This window comes from Protopterus annectens, chromosome 6.part0 (genome assembly GCF_019279795.1).
Source record: "Protopterus annectens isolate FY-2018-M chromosome 6.part0, PAN1.0, whole genome shotgun sequence".
NCBI lineage: Eukaryota > Metazoa > Chordata > Ceratodontiformes > Protopteridae > Protopterus > Protopterus annectens.
Genome location: NC_056737.1, coordinates 1,248,896,125 through 1,248,917,815, shown reverse-complemented (window position 1 = coordinate 1,248,917,815; position 21,691 = coordinate 1,248,896,125).

Genomic DNA, 21,691 nt, shown 5'->3' with positions numbered 1-21,691 from the left:
TGTAAGGTATATATTAGCGATAATGCACATAGGGAGACGTGCACCATGGTCAGGTGTTTAATCCCGGGTCGTATGTCCTGCAGGACCGGCTGGAGGCTGAGCAGTCTTGTGGACAACTACTGCTCATACAACTTGTGTCCAGATGTCTACAGGACTGGACATCGTGTTGTGACACCAAGTCTAATGTTTAGAACAGATACTTATCCCATGAGGGATATCCAAAAATTGTGGGGACCAATGACCTCGATTCCTTTGGCTTTACAAAAATAAGGTAGGGTTATACATGCAAGGGATACATAGTTTGCAATCCTGAGACTGCCTAGAGTGAGACTGCCTACTAGATATGAGTAGGGGTCACTTTGTGCAGATATGGCTGTGTCTATCTGGCAGCCTGAGTATGAGTGGTTTTGGTGGACATTCAGGAAGGGGGGGGGGGTGCTGTGGAGGGGATTATGGGTATTCAATTATGTATACATGTGTGTTAGGATTGGATGGCTCAGTTCAGGCCAGACCATTACGTGGGTATGTGCTGATAACGTTTCTGTACATGTGTATTGCACTTTTTAATGTTCATATGTTTGTGGGATTGTATTGTGAATGTGAATATTTGTTCTTTGGTTATCTTCCTGATTCACCCACTGCTCCCTCGTACACCTCCAGTTCACCTATTGTGCATCCAACCCAGTCTCCCCTTGGCGAATTATTACATTACCCGTCACCCCCCACCCCCATATTCCACAGACACCATCCATCCCTTCTCTGGTTGATGGCCCATGGCACAGTCAACAGAACACATTGCGTACACTACATATCTCTGGTATCAATATGGTTGTGAGGACTACTCTAGCATTTCTGATCATCCACATGCTGTACTTCACACACATAGGTACACACAAATACTTATCTTTCATGACATGATAGGCAGACCTGGGTAATACCCATTCATCTTTGGACCATCCTGACAAGGATGACTTGGACCGCGAATGGGCAGATATTGGGCGAATGCTCTGACCATTGGTAGGGTTGCCACCTTTTCATATGACCAGGATGGGACATTTTCGGGACACACATCAGAGATTACAGGCCAGCACATATCCATGGTCAATACAAAGGATAGTACTTTAGTTGTATGCCTAAATATAAGCTTTTATTGTTGTAGCGGTTTAGTTGCTTATTCTGTTTCGTTCACTTGCTTATTCTGTTTCTTGTAACATTTAGGTATTTTATATATGGAAATAAGTATTGTACGTATTACATAAAATATGGGACATAATTATGTCCTACAATCGCAGGACATTTGACATCTGTAATGATTTTGGTATGGACACAACTGCCTAGAGGGGGACTGTCCCTCACAATGTGGGACAGGTGGTAACCCTAACCATTGGGCTACACTTAACAATTGGCAGTGCACTAACACGATGCATTTCACTTCCACTTGGTATAACTATCGACACTGCAGTGGAATACGGGCACGGGGTTTTAAATATCATTTGTTCGAGGGACCGGGATTCAATATTCAGCTACGTGTCTTTGTGTTTACTTTTTTTTTTGGTGTTCGCAAGTATGCTTTGCATACATTTCATTATCCACGGACACTGACAGGAATGATTACTATCAGAGGCAGGCTGTACTAGTCAGCATTTTACGTTGCGCGTATGCAGCCGACATGTTCATGCCTCCGTGCAGTGCTTGGACATGCCCCCTGCACTCGCACACATTTCCTATGCACGTGGCCATTGCGGCAGCACCTACTTGAAGCACATACAAAAGGTATACACATACACACACACACACACACACACACACACACACACACACACACACACACACACATATATATGTCATGCAACCTATATCCATGTACCTACCCCATACCATAACACTGATCCACACACATTCCCACACACTCCTAACCCAGTCCTTCTTACCTGTCAAATAAATATCCTCCATTTGAATAACACACCATTCAAAATTATTATGATTGAAGGGACTTCTCATTCCAAAACAATGTCAAGCAAATTGTCATTCAGCACACTGCCAGTCTCACATACATTTATATATGAATATATATATATATATATATATCTCAACACACAAACAACCCAGATCAAGAAATAAACGATAAACCCAACAGCAAAGTGCAGCATAAAAACAAACTTCTTTTTTCTGGCAAAAATCAGCTTCCAATAAATCCAAAAGACGACTTGACGGTAATCTGCTTTAATATCGATAACAGTAACAACACAAAAAGACAACGTAAGCGCTTTCACGGGTCCTCCCGCTTCATCAGACGTTTAAATACAACTGTTCCTGCGTTTACTCTTATATCATATGTTTAATCAAAACACCACACTTAATTATGCCTCACCCACTCCAATTCCATATTTAAAGCGCAACTGCATCACAAATAACAAAATTTAAAATCAACGTACAATAAAATTCGGTTTAAAAAAAGCATGACAACTAACCTGGTAACATTAAAAACTGTTTATAATCTGCCTTCAGATATTATATAAAGCATCTAACCCTTCGTAATGCAATCTAAAGTAACCGTTCATCAAGGCTACGTACCTCCTTGTATTGGCGTTTCGCTGTTAATTATATGTACATTATAACTCCAATCCAGGACACTGTCTCAGCCCACAATACTGGACTTGGCCATTTAAATCCACAGAAAATGAAGAATAAAGTACAACTATACGGACCATGGCGCCACCAAAACATCCGCATGCTCTCTATCAGCTTCAGTTACTTCCGCTGCAAACCCTAGATACGCTGATGCGTACTGGCGTAAATCTGAACTATTGCTAATATATGCCGAAATGGCACTACTCCCAAACCCTCCCAGTCAGCATCCGAACAAACGGACTTGCTAACTTGTCCCTGTATTCACATAATGAACGGAATCAACTATCTTACACATAAAAATGCCACAGACATTATAAACATCCTGTTAGATATATTGTTGAGTTATATTGTATATATCTCATAGTTTATACTTTCAGGGACTTATAGTATACATGCAGATAAGCCCCCTATCATTATTTAAAAATGATCACAGAATGGTCAACTGCTCATTTTTGTTATGAAAAAATACTTCAAGCCTCATATACACGCAAATAAACATAAAAAATAAAAAGGTATAAAAATTCTTGGAATACTAACAAGTCGCATTAATCAATCTTGATGTACGTGACCTGTTGATCATATGTACAGGGACTATAAAGAGTCAAACCTGGTTTTTACATACTGCTAAACCCACCTGATTGTTTTGAAATCAAAATGTGTATATGAGGCTTGAAGTATTTTTTCATAACAAAAATGAGCAGTTGACCATTCTGTGATCATTTTTAAATAATGATAGGGGGCTTATCTGCATGTATACTATAAGTCCCTGAAAGTATAAACTATGAGATATATACAATATAACTCAACAATATATCTAACAGGATGTTTATAATGTCTGTGGCATTTTTATGTGTAAGATAGTTGATTCCGTTCATTATGTGAATACAGGGACAAGTTAGCAAGTCCGTTTGTTCGGATGCTGACTGGGAGGGTTTGGGAGTAGTGCCATTTCGGCATATATTAGCAATAGTTCAGATTTACGCCAGTACGCATCAGCGTATCTAGGGTTTGCAGCGGAAGTAACTGAAGCTGATAGAGAGCATGCGGATGTTTTGGTGGCGCCATGGTCCGTATAGTTGTACTTTATTCTTCATTTTCTGTGGATTTAAATGGCCAAGTCCAGTATTGTGGGCTGAGACAGTGTCCTGGATTGGAGTTATAATGTACATATAATTAACAGCGAATACAAGGAGGTACGTAGCCTTGATGAACGGTTACTTTAGATTGCATTACGAAGGGTTAGATGCTTTATATAACATCTGAAGGCAGACTATAAACAGTTTTTAATGTTACTAGGTTAGTTGTCATGCTTTTTTAAACCGAATTTTATTGTACGTTGATTTTAAATTTTGTTATTTGTGATGTAGTAGCGCTTTAAATATGGAATTGGAGTGGGTGAGGCATAATTAGGTGTGGTGTTTTGATCAAATATATGATATAAGAGTAAACGCAGGAACAGTTGTATTTAAACGTCTGATGAAGCGGGAGGACCCGTGAAAGCGCTTACGTTGTCTTTTTGTGTTGTTACTGTTATCGATATTAAAGCAGATTACCGTCAAGTCGTCTTTTGGATTTATTGGAAGCTGATTTTTGCCAGAAAAAAGAAGTTTGTTTTTATGCTGCACTTTGCTGTTGGGTTTATCGTTTATTTCTATATATATATATATATATATATATATATATATATATAGCTATATCTATATATCAGTGGAAACCACAACCCACGCTGCTGAAACCCTTACAAATGCCTTCTATGAGCACCTCCAGGAATGTATGGATCAAGCAATCCCTAATAAAATCAAGACCCTTTCCACCAAAGGCAGGCGCCCGGTCTGGTGGACCCCAGCCATAAACAAACTCTACAACAAGAGGAGAAAGCTACTACATGACAGAGCAAAATCCCTAAAAGGGAAGGCATCTCTGATCACTACTAGCAAAAAACTACGATCACTCATAAAATCATCCAAGGCCAACTTTGAGAGAAAAATCGCTAATGACACAAAAGACAATCATAAGGCCTTCTTTAGCTATGTTAGAAACCTGGGTGGAAACTCCCAGATATGCTCAGAATTAGTCCAAAATGATACAAAATCACTGAACCCACAGACATTGCCAACATACTGGCAGACAGGTTCAGTGCAAATTCCCAAAAGGAGAAATATCTATCCCACCAGAGTCTAGCCTCCCAAACATCTCAGATGCCCAGGTGAGAGCTGCTCTCTCTAAAGCAAAAAACACAGCATCAATGGGACCGGACGGTGTCCCCGGCTGTGTGCTACATGAACTCAATGAGGAACTAAACCCACACATAAGGCTGCTGTTTAATATTAGCCTTACTACAGGATACGTACCCAAAGAATGGCGTACGGCAACTGAGGTCCCAGTCCACAAAGGCGGTGCTTCTATGGACCCTGGAAATTATCGCCCCATAAGCTTGATGAGCCTTGTCTGCAAATATATGGAGAGGATCATAATGGAACTCATAAATAAAGACATTGGGGACCTACAGACACTGGATCCTACCCAATTTGGCTTTGTCAAGGGCAGATCCTACCTTTTGAACTTGGTCGACTTTTTCGAAACAGTCACTAAGGCCATTGATGAGGGTAAGGCAGTTCACACAGCCTACCTTGACCTAGCAAAAGCGTTCGACACAATACCCCACTCGGGCATCATAGAAAAGCTCACCAGCTTAGATGTAAACCCATATGTCACAAGATGGGTTGCAAACTGGCTCAAGGACAGAACCCACAGGGTTAGAGTTGTTGGTGCCATGTCAGACTCTAAGCCGGTCACGAGCGGTGTCCCACAGGGCTCAGTCCTGGGCCCCTGTTGTTCGGCATTTATGTTGCTGAAGTGCAGGCAAACATAGGGGATTGTGGCTGACAAAATTTGCAGATGACTGCAAACTGGGCACCATAATTGACACTCCATCAGACACAGACATCCTCCAGAGAGGTCTCATAGAAATGGATAACTGGTGCCAGAGCCATGGCCTTAAGCTAAATGCCAAAAATGTATAGTCATACCCTTTGGGAAAAACAAGGTAACCCCTAATTACCACATAGGTGGTAATCCATTAAACACGGAAGACGTTATCAGGGACCTGGGGACCCAAGTTGACAGTAACCTCTCTTTTGACACTCACATTGCCAAAGTGGCTAGGAAGACCTTCTACATTGCCCACCTGATCATGAAGGGATTCACATCCAGATCAGGAGAGGTCATTGTACCCCTGTACTCTTCACTTATCAGACCAATGATTGAGTACAACGCCCCATTCGGAATGTACCTTACCCGACACCTGCAGCAGTTGGAAAGACCCCAAAAGTTCCTCACCAAAAGGATAAAGGGGCTCAAACATATGTCATACGGTGCCCGACTGAAGAAACTCCAGCTCTATTCAGTCGCATACCATCTGCTCAGAGGTGATCTGTGCCTGACATACAAGGCCATGTCCAACCCGGAATTAATGGACATGCTCCACCTCAAAAAATCCAAATTCACCAGAGCCACGAGAGCAAGAGACTTAAACCTCAACACGGATATAAATAGGACGTGCTGGAGGGACAGATTCATCACCCAGAGACTCCCTACACTATGGAACAGAATCCCAGTCCATGTGAGGCAGAGCCCCTCACTGACTCTGTTCAAGAGAAATCTTGACGAGTGGATGGGAGATCTTTTAGTTATGTACTTACCATAACTTTAGATCCATCTCGCCTACATTCAGTACTGATGGGCTCGGAGCCGATCCCTCGGCTCCGACTCGGCACGCTATGCTATAGAGCGAAGCCTCTTATTGGCTGAGCTATTTCTTATCCCAGGATGCACCACCACTAATCCCCCAGATCTTGTTTGTCCGCATTCATGCACACATACACAACTTGTTTATATAACATTGCCAGATGTTTCAAGATGAAACAACAGGATTCGGACCTTCTGATATCCTCTGATCTCCAAGGAAGGGGGAAGGAGGGTGGGTTATTGGGAATGTAGGTGAGATGGATCCCAAACATCTAAAGTTATGGTAAGTACATAACTAAAAGATGTTATTTGATCCTATCTCGCCTACATTCAGTACTGATGGGACAGCGTCCCTAGCACCTAAATCCTGGGTGGCTCACTGGAAAACACTCCTGAGCACTGTGGAACCAAATGAAGCTCGTCCTCTATATGCCACATCCAATTTGTAGTGAGAAATGAAAGTGTGCGGGGAGGACCACGTAGCCGCAGCACAAATGTCACTAATGGCAAGCTTAGAATGGAATGCTATTGAAGTAGCCATAGCTCTTGTAGAATGAGCTTTGACAGAGGTCGTAAGCTCTTTATTAGAAGAAGAATAAGCTTGAGTAATACAGTCCCTTATCCATTTGGCAATAGTGACCTTTGTGACGGCTTTGCCCAATTTATTGTCCGAAAAGGATAAAAACAATTGATCTGTTTTCCTTGTTTGTTTGGTCCTATCTAAATAAAAACGCAATTGCCTGTGGACATCTAATGTGTGGAATATGTATTCTGCTTTGTTAGAATACTTCGGAAAGAAGACTGGAAGTTCTAATGACTGTTGTAGGCAGAAACTGGAACAAACTTTAGGGACAAAGGATGGATTTGGCCTGAGAGATACTCTATCTTTGTGAAAAACCAAGTACGGAGGTTTTACAGACAAAGCTTGAAGCTCTGAAACCCTTCTGGCAGAAGTAATCGCCACCAGAAAGGCAGTTTTCCACAATAGAAATTTTAAATCACATGTTGCTGCTGGTTCGAAGGGGGAGGAGGTTAAGGCACGTAACACCACATCGAGATCCCATGGAGGAGCAGGATGAGAAATCGGAGGTCTTAAAAGCGCAGCACCTTTCAAGAAGGTCTTACACAATCTGTTGCTCATTAAAGCTGGGTTTATAGATTCGTGAAAATTGGAAATAGCTGCCAATTGAAACTTGATGGTAGAGACTGAAGAGCCTTGATTGAAAAGGGAAGTTAGAAATTTCAGTACTTCTGATACGGGAATAATGATGGGATCCAGACCCCGGAGTTGAGCCCAAATAGCAAATCTCTTCCATTTGCTAGAATACAATTTCTTTGTAGAAGACTTGTGGGCTGAGGATAAAATGTGTACAACTTCTGGATCCAAGGTATGATTCCTGACTATAGTCGGAAGAGGAGGAGCCAAGCCGTCAATTTTAAGGTGTGTAGGGACTGGTGGAATAGTCCCGACTGATGAACCAATAGGTCTAGGATCTGATCCAGGAACCATGGACCTTCCAGTGCATATTTCCGAAGATAGGGGGACCATACCTGACGAGGCCAGTAAGGAGCAACTAAGATCATTTTGCTCCCCAAGAGAGACGCCTTTTGGATCACCCTGGGAAGGAGAGGAACTGGAGGAAAAGCATATAGCAAGCCGGTGGGCCACGGATGGGCTAGTGCGTCCATAGGGCTCTCCCCTGGAGCCGGGGTGAGGGAGAAGAACTTTTTGCACTTCGCATTCAGCGGAGTCGCGAAGAGGTCACAGCAAGGAACTCCCCATTTGCTGAAAATCTGATTTGCAACCGTAATGTTCAGAGACCACTCGTGTGGAGAGAGGATAGTTCTGCTCAGTCTGTCGGCTATCACATTGGACTTGCCTGGGATATGAGTCGCCACTAGAAAACGTTTGGTCGACACTGCCCATTCCCAAACTCTCATGGCCTCTCTGCAAAGGGGGTAGGATCTGGTCCCTCCCTGTTTGTTCAGGTACCAGACAACTGACATGTTGTCGGAGTGAATGGCAATTACGCCCTGAGGGAGGTAATCGTGAAGGGCTTGTAGGGACAGAAGTACCGCCCTCATTTCTAGGATGTTGATATGAAGTAGGGTCTCTTCCGAATGCCATTTGCCTTGGACTGACCTGCCCAGGGAATGCCCCCCCCACCCCATCTGGGAGGCGTCCGTAGTCAAAGTGGCCACAGGAGGAGGTGGAACAAAGGGTCGTCCCTGATCCAGATTGGAGGGCACCAGCCACCAGCGAAGGTCTCATTTGCAGGTTTCTGTGATCCATATGAGGTGACTGAGAGGGAGATCCTGAAAGGACCACTGAGTTGAAAGAAGCCACTGGAGAATTCTCATGTGCAACCTTGCTAGGGGAACTAGAAGAACCATGGCGGACATAGATCCCAATAGCTGCAGGACCATTCTGGCTGGGGCTTTGGATCTGGGAAGTAAGGCTCGAACTTGAGCCTGTATGGTTTGTATCCTTTCTGTAGGTAGATAGACCCGCATTCGGTTTGAGTCTATCTCTACTCCGATGAATCTTATGCGTTGAGATGGCAGCAACACAGACTTTGGCCAATTGAAGATGATTCCAAGGGAAGTGCCCAGTGATATCGTGGCTTGTAGGCTCCGCAATAGTAGATGCTTGGAGGTGGCAGTTAGGAGCCAGTCGTCTAGATACGGAAACACCTGGAATCCTAGACTTCTCAGGTGAGCAGTCACGACCGCCAAACATTTGGTGAACACCCTGGGGGCTGTGGTGAGACCAAAGGGCAGCGCACGGAACTGAAAATGACTGCCTCCTAGGCTGAAGCGCAGATGTCTCCTGGACGCTTGATGTACTATGATATGGTAATAAGCGTCCTTGAGATCTATGGAGCACATCCAAACACCTTTCTCCAGCAGTGGGAGAATGGATTATAGGGTGACCATTCGGAACTTGGACTTTTTGACTGAATGGTTTAGAATGCTGATATTCAAAATGGGCCTCAAGTCCCCGGTCTTTTTTGGCACCAAAAAGAATCTTGAGTAAGTCCCTAATCCGATCTGGTCTGCGGGGACCGGTTGGATGACTCCTTTTTGCAGCAGCTTTGAAACTTCTGAGGCTGCAATCTCCCGTTGACTGGGTGGCGGGTCCGGGATCTTTTTGGACTGAGGTGGGGAGTGAGAAAAAGGGATGACGTAACCTCCGGCGATAATTCGAAGCACCCATCGGTCCTGAGTGATACCTTCCCAGGCTTTTAGGTGCCTCGAAAAATGACCCCCAACTGGCTCCGGAGCTGCACAGTCAGGCAATCCCTCAGGGACTGTGAAAGGCTGAAGAGCCACGAAAGGACTCGCGGTCTCCAGTGTTGTGGGGGCCTTTGCCGCCTCTGGGACGGCGTCTTCCAGAAGAATTTCCCCCTCCCCTGCCTCTAGAAGGGGGATCGTCCTGCTGTGAGGGGTAAGACTTCTGAGATCTACGGAACCACATTTTCCCTCCTCTTTTAGCCTTGGGATAAGGCCAAAAGGGAGTGGAAAATCGTGCCCCTACGGCAGTCAAAGTCTTACCTTCTTGCTCGCAGCGGGTCAATGTGTCCTTTACCTTGGGTCCAAACAAAGAGGACCCATCAAAGGGGGCGTCGGCAAAGGAAGACTTAAAGGCCTCCGCAAAATGACACAGGCGGAGCCAGGCTTGCCTCCGTAGAGCAATGCCTGTTCCCGCTGCTCTACTCGCCCCTTTGGCCGCATAAGAAATGAGCCTCATGGACAAGTTTGATATGGATGACAGCGTAGCCAGCTGAGAGCCAACCGTCTGGGCCAGCTGCTCAGGCAGGTTACCCAAGAGGGTATCTGAAAGTTCTTTAATCAGATCCCTCTGAAATCTGGTAAAGTGCGTTAGGTAGTTCAGGGACCTTAAAGTAAAGGCCGCTGAACTTAGGGTGCACTTACCGTACTGATCCATGCTCCTAGACTCCTTATTAGGAGGATGGACGGACGTCGAAGCCTCTGCTACATCTTGCTGGGTAGCAGATGCCACCACCAAGGCATCTACAGCCACACCTTTCGTCAAGAACTCCTTTTCTGGGGGTGCTGACAGGAACTTATTTGGACGAGCAGGCACCAGTTCCACAGAGTGTGGGTGTTCCCACGCCCTTCGACAGATCAAATCTAGGAGCTCGTCGAAGGGCGGAGACACCCAGGAGGTGGAGGGCTGAGCCCCGAAGGCCTTAAGGAACACCGACTCAGCAGCAGAAGGGGGTTTGGATTGCCAGCCGCCTCATTGTTTAAGGGCTTTCAGGATGTCTGCAAAGGAGACATCATCTGAGGGCGACTTAGGGGACCCCTCTGCATCATCAAGATCAGTGTCTGATGTGAGAGACTCATCGGGGGAGTCAACGTGCTTCCTCTTGCACGATCTTTTCCTGGGGGGTTCCTCCGAAGAAGCTTCAGAGGGACCTCCAGGAGGGGGGGAACCCCCAGTGGGGGTAACCTCAGGCCCCGAGGCTCCGCTGTCTAAGGACAGGGGGACTGCCAAAGACCCAGTCTCTGTATGCAGGGAAGGTGATGGGGAGACCGTGGAGGTAGCCAAAAAAGATTTGGCTAATGCACTCCTCATGGCCCTGAAGGTGGGACCACCAGAATCCTGGGAAGGTCCCACCTCCGTGGCCACAACGGTAGATAGTACCTCCGCAGCCGACGCACCGAGAGGAAGGCTTGGGACCGAAAACATCAGTCCCGAAGCGTCCCCCCCCTGGGGCCGACAGAGGAAGTCCGCGTACCGAACTCCGACTCGAGAGCCGGGGTTGGAGTAAGGGTCGGGCCCGACCCGAAAACCTCCATCGACTCCACCAGCACCGGCTCCAACGGTGCCAAGGCTGTTGGAGGAGGAACCATAACAACAGAGTGGGCCATCGGCTCCGAAGCCGAATGGTCTGGAGACGAAACTAACTTTTGGAACACTGGAGACTGAAAAAGTCTTAGGAGCACCCTGTCGATGTCCGAATCAGACATCTTGGAGGATCTAGATGACACCGATCGGGTCCGAACCGACTTCTCCATCGGCTCCATAGGACTAGGGGACCGGCTCCGAATGGATTCGACTACTATCGGTTCCGAGGGAGACCTCAAAACAATTTCCCTCTGTGCCGAGGAGGACTTCGGCGCCGAAGGGGAAGAGTCTGAGCCGGCAACCCTCATCGGCTCCAAAATCAGTGGAGCCGATAAAGGTGACCCGCCTCTCGATGCCCCAGTCCTCGGCTCTGAAACCTGAGGGGTCGAGACTGGAGGCATCGAGGCAGACCGTTCCGCCCTCGGCTCCGAAGTCCGTGGAGCCTATGGAGAAGCCTGCCTAGGTTTTTTTGCAGTCGGTTCCGACAGACTGGTCAGAGCCAATGCTTTTTTCTTTTTGGTAGGAGAGGAAGAGGAAGATAAGGCCTCCTTGAAGGAGGGTTTAATCAGCCCTTTTAATATTAATTTATTCTTCCTCTCTTGGAGGACTCTGGAAGAAAAGGCGTGACACACGCTACAGGACTCCTGTAGGTGCTTGGCGCCTAAACAATATACGCACGAGGAGTGGTCGTCAGTTATCGACATTTTGTAACCACACCTCACGCACTTTTTAAACCCAGAGGGTCTATGTTCCTTAGACATGCTGACTAACAGTTCACTAAGAAAACTAGTTAAAGAAGCTGTTCAGTAAAGATTCTACCACAGAGAAAACTGAAAACCAATATATTTTTTTTTTTTTTTTTTTTTTTTTTTACACAAGACAGTACACTACACAAGACAGTACACAATGTACAATATCAGGACAAAAATCACTGAAAAGGAGGGTCAAGACCCTCTAACTTAAGCAGGTACTTGACCTCCTGAAAAAAACAAAAGACGCTAGATAAGAATAGGGGAAGGCGCCTCTAACTTAAACAGGAAACCTTCCCTTAACTCAAAACACAATTTTCCTCAACCAAAGTTATCAAAACCACTCGTACAACAACAATAGCTGTTAAAACAGCTTTTGGGGTAAAATTAGCAAAATTCCTGACAGGAAACTTTGAAGAAAAACAGTACTTAGCTCAGCCAAGTTTGAGACCACGTCCTAGCTTGTAAGCGGCAAACGAGATCTGGGGGATTAGTGGTGGTGCATCCTGGGATAAGAAATAGCTCAGCCAATAAGAGGCCTCGCTCTATAGCATAGCGTGCCGAGTCGGAGCCGAGGGATCGGCTCCGAGCCCATTGGTACTGAATGTAGGTGAGATAGGATTACATAACATCGTAGGTTTACCCCGGGAATCATCTCTGTGTCACTGCTGGACAGAGGCACAGCAAACTAATGGGTATAGTATTCTCATCCTAAGGGGTGGTGAAAGCCACACACACTCTGGCTAGGCTTATAAATGCCCTAGGGCAGATAGCCTAGTATGAACCTATGAACCTATGAACCTATCTATATCTGTCTATCTATCTATCTATATATTATACTAATATGTGTGCACGGGTTTGTGTGTGCAAGTGTCTGTGTGCATGTGTGTGTATGTGTGTGTGTGTGTATGTGTGTGTGTGTGTGTGTGTGTGTGTGTGTGTGTGTGTGTGTGTGTGTGTGTGTGTGTGTGTGTGTGGACATAGATGGGGAGTGTGGGAATGTGTACATTGTCTAGAGGAAGGATTTATCGGCATGCAAATAAGATTTAATGCATTTCAACTACCACACTGCTATGAGGTTGTCTTTGAACTCCAGTGAAAGCTTTGCAAAAGAATTTAAAAACAAAATATTATAGCATACAATGGCAAGTAAGTAAAATAGCTTTCAGCCTTGTTTAAAAAACACCTAGTCCAGAAGATTACTGCCTACACATAAATGCAACTGACTGTTTGAAAGCCATGTGATTCTTAAAAAAATCAAGCTACAGAGATCACAGTACATTGTCTCCCAAGTTTCTAGAAAGCCAGTTAGAAAGACACAAAAAGGAACATATGTATTGAGACTCATAGACTATAAACGGATCTATATAAAGTAATACCTCCGATGTTGCATCTATAGTTCAGGAAATATAGAATTAGAAGCATGCATAGGTTTGCAAATAATAATATGAAAATATAATAACAAACATACCCTCATATCATCACTCATAAATTAAGCAAGATAATAAACACATGACCCCTACAGAGCGTTTTCTTTGCTTTCTAATAGTTTCATAAGTTCCTACTTGAAGATTTGGTAAATCCATACTGCTGAAAAAAAAGCAAAGTGCAGTGAACAGAATATAACTATGTATACTTTCTTTTTAAACTCGTATTTTTGTTAAGCAGGACTGTTTTATGACAATGTATCATTTTGTTTCTGTTACATCGTCCTCTTAAATGTTTCATAAGATTAAGGATATGTTTTCTTGCCAGGAAAGGCCATTGCAGAATAGGTCAAATAAGAAAGAACTCAAGAACCAGCTGAAGGTAAACTTTATTAAACATGCTTCAAAACACAAGTGCTTTCAAGCATTAAGTGTTTCATTGGGTAGATTTTCCAAAAAAAAAAAAAAAGCAACCAAACATTCCTCATACATGATCCAGTCATGTGAGAAAACACAACACAGCAGTACATTCAACATATAAAATATGAAGTAATAAATGTGTGCATGTATGTGAAAGAGTGACAGACAGAAACCATTCTGCAATTTGTTCTTGATTAGCCTATTCACTTTACCTGCATAAAAGGAATCATTCCATGCAAGCAGCCAAGTAAACAGCATGCATTTTAGTGCAGACAGTGTAAAAAATGAAAGGAATATGATTTGTTATTAACTTGATATTTAAAGCTTCTATCTTCATTTATAAAACTACAGAAGGACATACTCTGCAGGGATGAGTACTGCCTACAAATAAATGCACTGAATAATTTGTTGTGTTAAAATAACATAATCATTTTTTTTTATTTTAATGATTTCTAAAGTAAAACTAGGGCTTTCACCAACTTTACCATTTCTATGTTTACATTTAAAATATGTATTTTTTTAATATCATGCATTATATTTATATTCCTTACTTATGTTAATGGCATTCTCAGTTTAGTGTTCTGTGTTCTATATTCGTCCTAAAGAGGGGTGGCTGCATCAAATTTAAAACTTTATTCTTAATAGAAGTAAGTTCTTTATTATTATAACAAAAGCGGCATTACTAGCGAGTACTTTGACCAGATAAGTAGTTTATTTATTATTTATTTATTTTATTTTATTTTACATTTGTTGACCGGGCTAGTCTAACTGGATATATGTCCATTTTCAGTAGAGGCCAGTGGAGATAAGCTCCTAAGAAACAAACAAAATCACATATACAAAAATTAATGTATACAATGAACATTGCAGGTGCAGTACAGAGAATAATCAAAGAGGTCATTCGTTCATAACATAGTGCAAAATATACAGATACAATTAGTACAATACAAAATGTAGTTGCAATAAGTCATAAAGAAAAAGATGGCAACTGAATTATGCAATATATTAGTATAAAAGTAGTCATAAAGAAAAAGTAGGAGCTAAAATTATACAATATATTAGTAAAAGTAGTCTCCTTAATGAGATTCTGAAGATGTAAGTAATAGTATAGAAGGACAAGGTAAGTTGTTATTAAGAAAAGGAACTTGATTACTGAGAAAAGGAGGGTAGGTTGAACCAAGTAAGAAGAGCTAGTTGATCAGTCAGGTTTAGTACAGGGGCACAACCAGTGTGTTCTGAGGAAAAGTTTCAGTTTGGTTTTAAAGAGTGATATAGAGGGAAGAGAGGAAAGTTCATTAGGAAGAAGGTTCCAGGATTTTCCAACAGTATTAGAGAAAAGAGAGTCCCCAGCCCTGTTGTTTGATTTACAAATATTTACAAGACGTTTATGTGATGAGCGTAATGTCTTTAGATTGTTGTAGGGGGTAATGAGGGTAGATAGTATAGGGGTATTGGTAGGTTGGTAAAGGGTTTTATGGGCAATGGTCAGTTGGTGGAATTTAAGCTGATTTTGCCATTCAATCCATCCTAGCTGCTTTGGATTAAAACAGTGTTGGGTTCTGAAAGGGTTGCCTGTAGCAAATCTGGCTATGTTATTGTAGGAGTTTTCCATTTTATTAAGGTTGTTTTTAGAGAGATTAGTATAGATGGGTGAGGCATAGAGGAGAGTAGATATTAGATGGGTGTGAGGAATAATTATTCTAGCTGCAGGAGAGAGGAAGGGTTTGATCCTGTAGAGAGAGCCTAGTTTTTTATTAACAGATTTTAGGGTATTGTTAATATGGGTTTTGAAGTTAAGGTTATCTATGGTGATACCTAGTAGTTTGGTAGTTGGATCTGGGGATATGAGAGTACCATTATTGGATGTTACTGTGAAGTCTATTTGGGGGGACTTAAAAGTAGGAATAAAAAGAAGGAGTTTAGTTTTTTGGGGGTTCAGAAGGAGACAGTGCTGTGTAAACCATTGTTCAACTGTGTTTAACACATTTTGGGTAAGGGAGTGAAGTTAAGATATAGATGTGGCTGAGCATATAATTGTGGAATCCTCTGCATATTGTATGCATGTAGCTTGGGGGATTGCTAGGTGAAGGTCATTGATAAATATAGAAAACAGGAGAGGTCCTAATATGGACCCTTGAGGAACACCAATGTTAATGGGCAGATGGGTAAATACAATGTTATGCCAAAGTACAGCCTGTTATCTGTTATCTAAGTAGGACTGGAACCATTTTGTAGCTAGTGCATCTAGTGACAGCGATTTGAGGATATTTATAATTATCTGGTGATTTACCATATTGAATGCCTTAGACAGATCTATAAACAGTGCAGAGGAAAGCATATTGAGGTTACGGTTTTTGTTAATACAGTCAGTAAAGGAAAGCAGGGCAGTAGTAGTGCTGTGGGAAGGTCTTAAACCATGCTGAGAGTTTGAAAGTAAGTTATTTTGGATAAGGTGATCTAGCAATTGTCTGTGGATGCATTTTTCCATGATCTTTGCTATCATAAGAATAGCAAATAGCAAAAAATTGCAAAATCTTACTATTTGGAAGGTATGATAGTCATATATGATAGTCATACTATTTGACCTTTGTAAATATTTTCAAAAAAATAAAATAGATTCATACTGTTACTGTACAAGCATATGTCTTACAAGGTTTTCTTAACAATCTTTGGTTCTGTATCCTCTGTTTCATTATTTATAACACTAACATCTAAAAACTTAATTAAAACATCTGGGTAACTACACTGAAATTAAAAAAAGAAATGATCAAACCATATAGAAATGCATTAAAGGAGCTGAGATAATCACATCATATAAAAATATTTTCTACAAAACATAAAATAAAATATTAAATTATCATATTCATAGTTGTCAGAAATAAACTCCTGTTTCTACTGGACCATTACTAAGTTTGACAATTACTAATTTTAAAAGAGGAAAGGCTTGAACAACTTTTACATGAAGATTTGATAACTTCTGCTGCTGAGAATCAGGACTCAGTGACTTCCTAGAAAGAGGTCCATTCAATTACCATTGAGTAAACTATAACTTATGAGAGGACAAAAAGAATTTTGGAAACAAAAATGCACAACATTACTAGATAAAGTAATCTAATTGTTAAGTTTAGACAATCTGCATTACAGAAACAAGGGGATGATTGCACTCATCAGCTTTCTACTAAATAGAGGTTGCCCTTCTCAAAATAAATGCAATGACCCTAGTATTGCAGTTGTCTGCCCACTACTCAAATATGTTAAATAATCTGATCCTTTACCACAAAAGTCTGAGAACAGAGAAACACGTCTCTTGAAGATCTAGCACTAGGAGGCAAAAATCAAAAAGTGTAATCAGCTGTTCCTATTAGAATGGTGTTGGTAACCAGGCCAATCCATTTTTGTAATAGAATTTTAATAAAAGCTACACAGCTTCTAGACTCAGCCTGTTTAGGGATACTAGCAAAACAGAGATTTATTCTGTGACTTTCACCCTCAAGTTTAGTTATCTCTGATTCATTGTTTGACTCTGAATGGGCCTTGAACTGTATTGCTGGCTAAAATATCACTCTTGATCACATGGACAGTCTCAGAAGGTATAAAGAGCATATTCAGTAACTCATAAATGTTTATTGTGCAAGTTCACTTTTACCAGCTTGGCCATAAACATAAATAAGGAGTCTTATTGTTGATTAGCTCCTAGGCCTGGTCTGGAAAGCTGCCTTTTGCCATTGACATGTTTGTAAAACTTGATGAACCTCACTGGTGTGGAGACTGCCAAGATGAATCTTTTGTAGTAGTCATGTCACTTCTGCTGATAGCTGGAGAGGTATGAAGTGCCATAAAAGTAAATATACGTCCCTTCCCCAATTTAATTAAGTATGTAAAAGGTACTCTGCACTTAGTTAGCATACTGAATCAGAAGTGGGAAGTGGAGATATTTGCAGAAAATGTTTTAATACTTGCCATCTTAAACCAGAGATCAGGAGTTTGGAAATTTGTTAGGTTTTTGTTCATAAAAAGCATGTATAACTGGGCTCTAAAGGAGTCAGGGTGACATTGTGAAGGACATCCTGAAACGGTAACCTCATAGTGACAAACTACTTCCCTAGTATGATGTCATACTGGGGAGGCAGAATACATCAGGGACTATCCAAAACTGCTCTAGTGCCACAACAGAACGTGTCAGAAGCTAAACCAAGACAAGAAAGTGAGATTCCAGAATATTCTAGGTACATAAATTTCAGAATCTCATTACCTGTTCCTGGCATAAGCTAAAACTCGATAAGCCCACTGTATAGCTGCCTAAGTTCTCTGAGGTCCACCTTTTACATAGTGTCACCTACACGACTGACATTGCAAAGCATGCAAAGCATGTATGGCAGGTAAAAAGCCTATTATTAATTTATTATAATATCTGCAAATATGTGGATTGCATTTTGTGGGACATTGCTAACACAGTAAAACATGAATTCCCTTAGGAAAGCTTATGTGAGGTATGCCATGTGTCAGGAGGTAAAAACTTCTGCATATAAGTGTGGCCCTTGGCCTCTCCCATTACATCATAAAGGATAATGCCACCAAACTACAGGTACTGATACTGCAGACTACTGGGCCTTCCACCATGTACCTCCTGCAATACCAATAGTGTTGAGGGGTGACAGAGATGTAAAAGTATGCAATTTGTAAGGCTATCAGTAATGAAAATATGAATCCCATTTTGCTGCTGGGTGTGGGACTCTATGATTCCACATTACTGTATGCAGCTTGAAGTTTCAGAATCTCACAGCCCTTTTCTTGTAATCAGGTGTTGTGTTGTTGCTTGGGATGCCCCAAGCATGACATGTTCTATAATCCAGCCCACAGTATTTTTGACAAAAAAGCAAGTGCAAAATATGTGATTATTCTGTACCTACTCAGAAAGTCAATATCTACATTAATACTAGCATGTTATATGTTTTAAAGTGACCTCACAAACCTCTTGTATCAGAGGCACATGGGATATATAGTTCTAGCTTTGCTGGAGTTTTCATTTTGTTTTTACTGATTGTTTTTTTCAGTGACCTTCTCACTCATTGTTTTAGTTTATTTAAAATATGTATTTAGTTTCATATTTTGCCAGTTTACAGAAAAATGCATGGTATATGTCTAAAAATATCAGTTATTCTGCAGGAAATTGAATTCTGAACAACTTTTGTGATTACAGTGCCTGATGAATGCATGTTAATAAACAGATGTGAATAATTTTAAAATGAAATAATCCAACAAAGTACAACTGGTATAAAAGTTAAATATATGAATCTTTATACACTTTTTTTAAACTTTATTAACAATCCAGCTTTACAAACAAACATCAACAAAGTACATCATCAGTACTATTATAAAACAATCATTGGAAATCAACACAAATTAATCTGTTGGAAATATATCATAAAGTTCAGTATAGGAGATCATTCAAATTAGTGTACTTATAACCTAAAAACGACAAAAATGGTGACCAGCATGTTTGAACAGGGTATTATACAATGAGATAAAAAAAGAACATTATATAATTAATTAAATTGCCAGGTATCTATATAGACCATTTTCCCTCTCTGTAACTCCTTAAAAGGAGTGTGCCTTATTTGTTTGATTGTTTGTTTGTTTATATTAGTTGTGTAAGTGAACTGGATTATTGGCCTTTTCAGTTATGACCAGACCACCATGCTAAAGTTCATTTAGGTATATCACATGTACGCATATAATTTTAGATAGCTTGCTATACGTCACCACAAGAGCAGCATCAAGAAAAGTAGCACAACAAAGCAGGTGTCTGTACAGACAACTCCTGCAACTCAAGCACATTAGTGTCTGTGTAGTTATTGAGACACAGTTTCAATGCAATGACAACACTCCCTCTGTACTAGGATTTAGAGTCTATCATGCTTTCAAGGCCTTGCTTTACTATGGAGGAATATCTGTATTTGTCAGAAACACAATCAACTTATGTCAACCCTCACTTGGACTCCTGGAGATCCATACCACCTTTATCAAAACCAACTGGTTCTTCATTGGTAGCTACAGCTGCCCATCAATATCTCCCAAAAGCCATGGAAATTACCTTAATACCATTTAACGGTTAAATATCAAACAAAATAACTTCTTGCTGAGGGACATCTATTGCACAAGAATTGACTGGCATGCTTAACCCACTAAAAACTGATATACTCAGTATTTCATAGACTTTTGTTAATATCAATGCAATAGAGCAATTTGCAAAACAACCCACTAGAAGCTATAATACCCTTCATATGGTCCTTAAAATCCTAGTTCCCACCTGTACTCCACCATGTATCTCTACATCCCTGGTTAAGTTTAACCACAAATGTGCTATCTTCTCTATCAGGCTACGTCATACCACCCCACCAGCAGGTGAAACCACCTTTAGGGACTTTTCCATGTCAAATCTACTTCAACTTGTAGAAGATGCATGCATAATTCCCATCTATTCCTTACAAATGGAGCCAACTGAGAGGGGTGCAACATTTGCCTGAAGTTTTTAACAGCATCAAAACAGCTGCATAAAAAAGTCTGTACCTGTCCACCCTAAATATAATGACAAATTTCTGGGGAAAAATACTGTCTGGTAGAAATCCTGCATAACAGAAGGAAATAATAAAAAGTTGTAAGAAATCTCCATTCCCATACCGAAAGTCCACAATGAGACATGCCAGCAAGAAACCTAAGAGCAATATTAGAAAATGTCATGCAATGTGTGAAATTAACATTGCTACAGGTATTAAAGCAAATTACAATTTTCCTTTTATGTCGGGAATTAAGGAATAATATCCAGCAGTTCACTGACCTCATCCATAATTTATCCCTTTCTCAAGGATATAGCAAATATATTAGGTGACAAATTTAGTACCCATGTTACCCATTGTGCCCACTGTTCCTGAATATTTCGTTTTACCTCTAATTACCTTGGAGTAAGATTGAAAATAAAACTTATTGACCTACTAATTCTCACCCAAGATTAAGTAAGCTGGGTATATGGTATGAAAGTTAGGATTATAAATGCAACCTGGTTTTTGAAGAGGTCTGATACTTTGCTTTCTCAAATAGAAAGGTGGATATATTTGTAAACTAGCATAGTGCTTTGTTATGTCATCATACAGACGTGTGTTTGGAAAGCCAAGTTCATTCTCTTTAATTTCTTTCATTACATGACTTGTCAGTACTTTGTAGGTGGCCATTTTTAGAAATATGTTGTCTGTGATTTAAGTCTTAGAGGTCTTTCAGAATTGTTTAGTATTTCCTATATGAATTCTATGTTGTTCTCTGATATGTTTCCTTACCTCAACTGGCATTTTTTTCTTGCTTGTTCCCTTAATCTCTGATAGAGTTCATACTTGTCTCTGTCTGGTCTGTTTTCATTTCTTGCTATGTCTTGTTTCTTCACTGTATTTGAATTTTTTTACACCTGGACTGAGCCTGATATAGGTCCAGTTTGATTAGTCAGTCATCTTCTCTCATTAACACATCTAGATAGATAAATAAATAAATGAATACATGCATACATAAATAAATCTTATTTTGCTCATGATCCAGTGAATTAAGCTTACTTTTACTCATAATTTCTTAAGTGAGTATAGTATAGCTTGTCTTTTTAATGACATTAGTAAACCATAGAATGCTGATAATGATGACGTAAGGAGCCATGTTGAAATATTGACACCTTCCCTCATGAAGTAAAAACTCCATAAATCTTTCGCCAAAAGCACTATTGGTAAAATTAGAAGTAAATATTTTTTTGCAAATGGGCAAGCCTCCCTGCACCCCCATGTTGGCTGACAGTCCCTAAACCC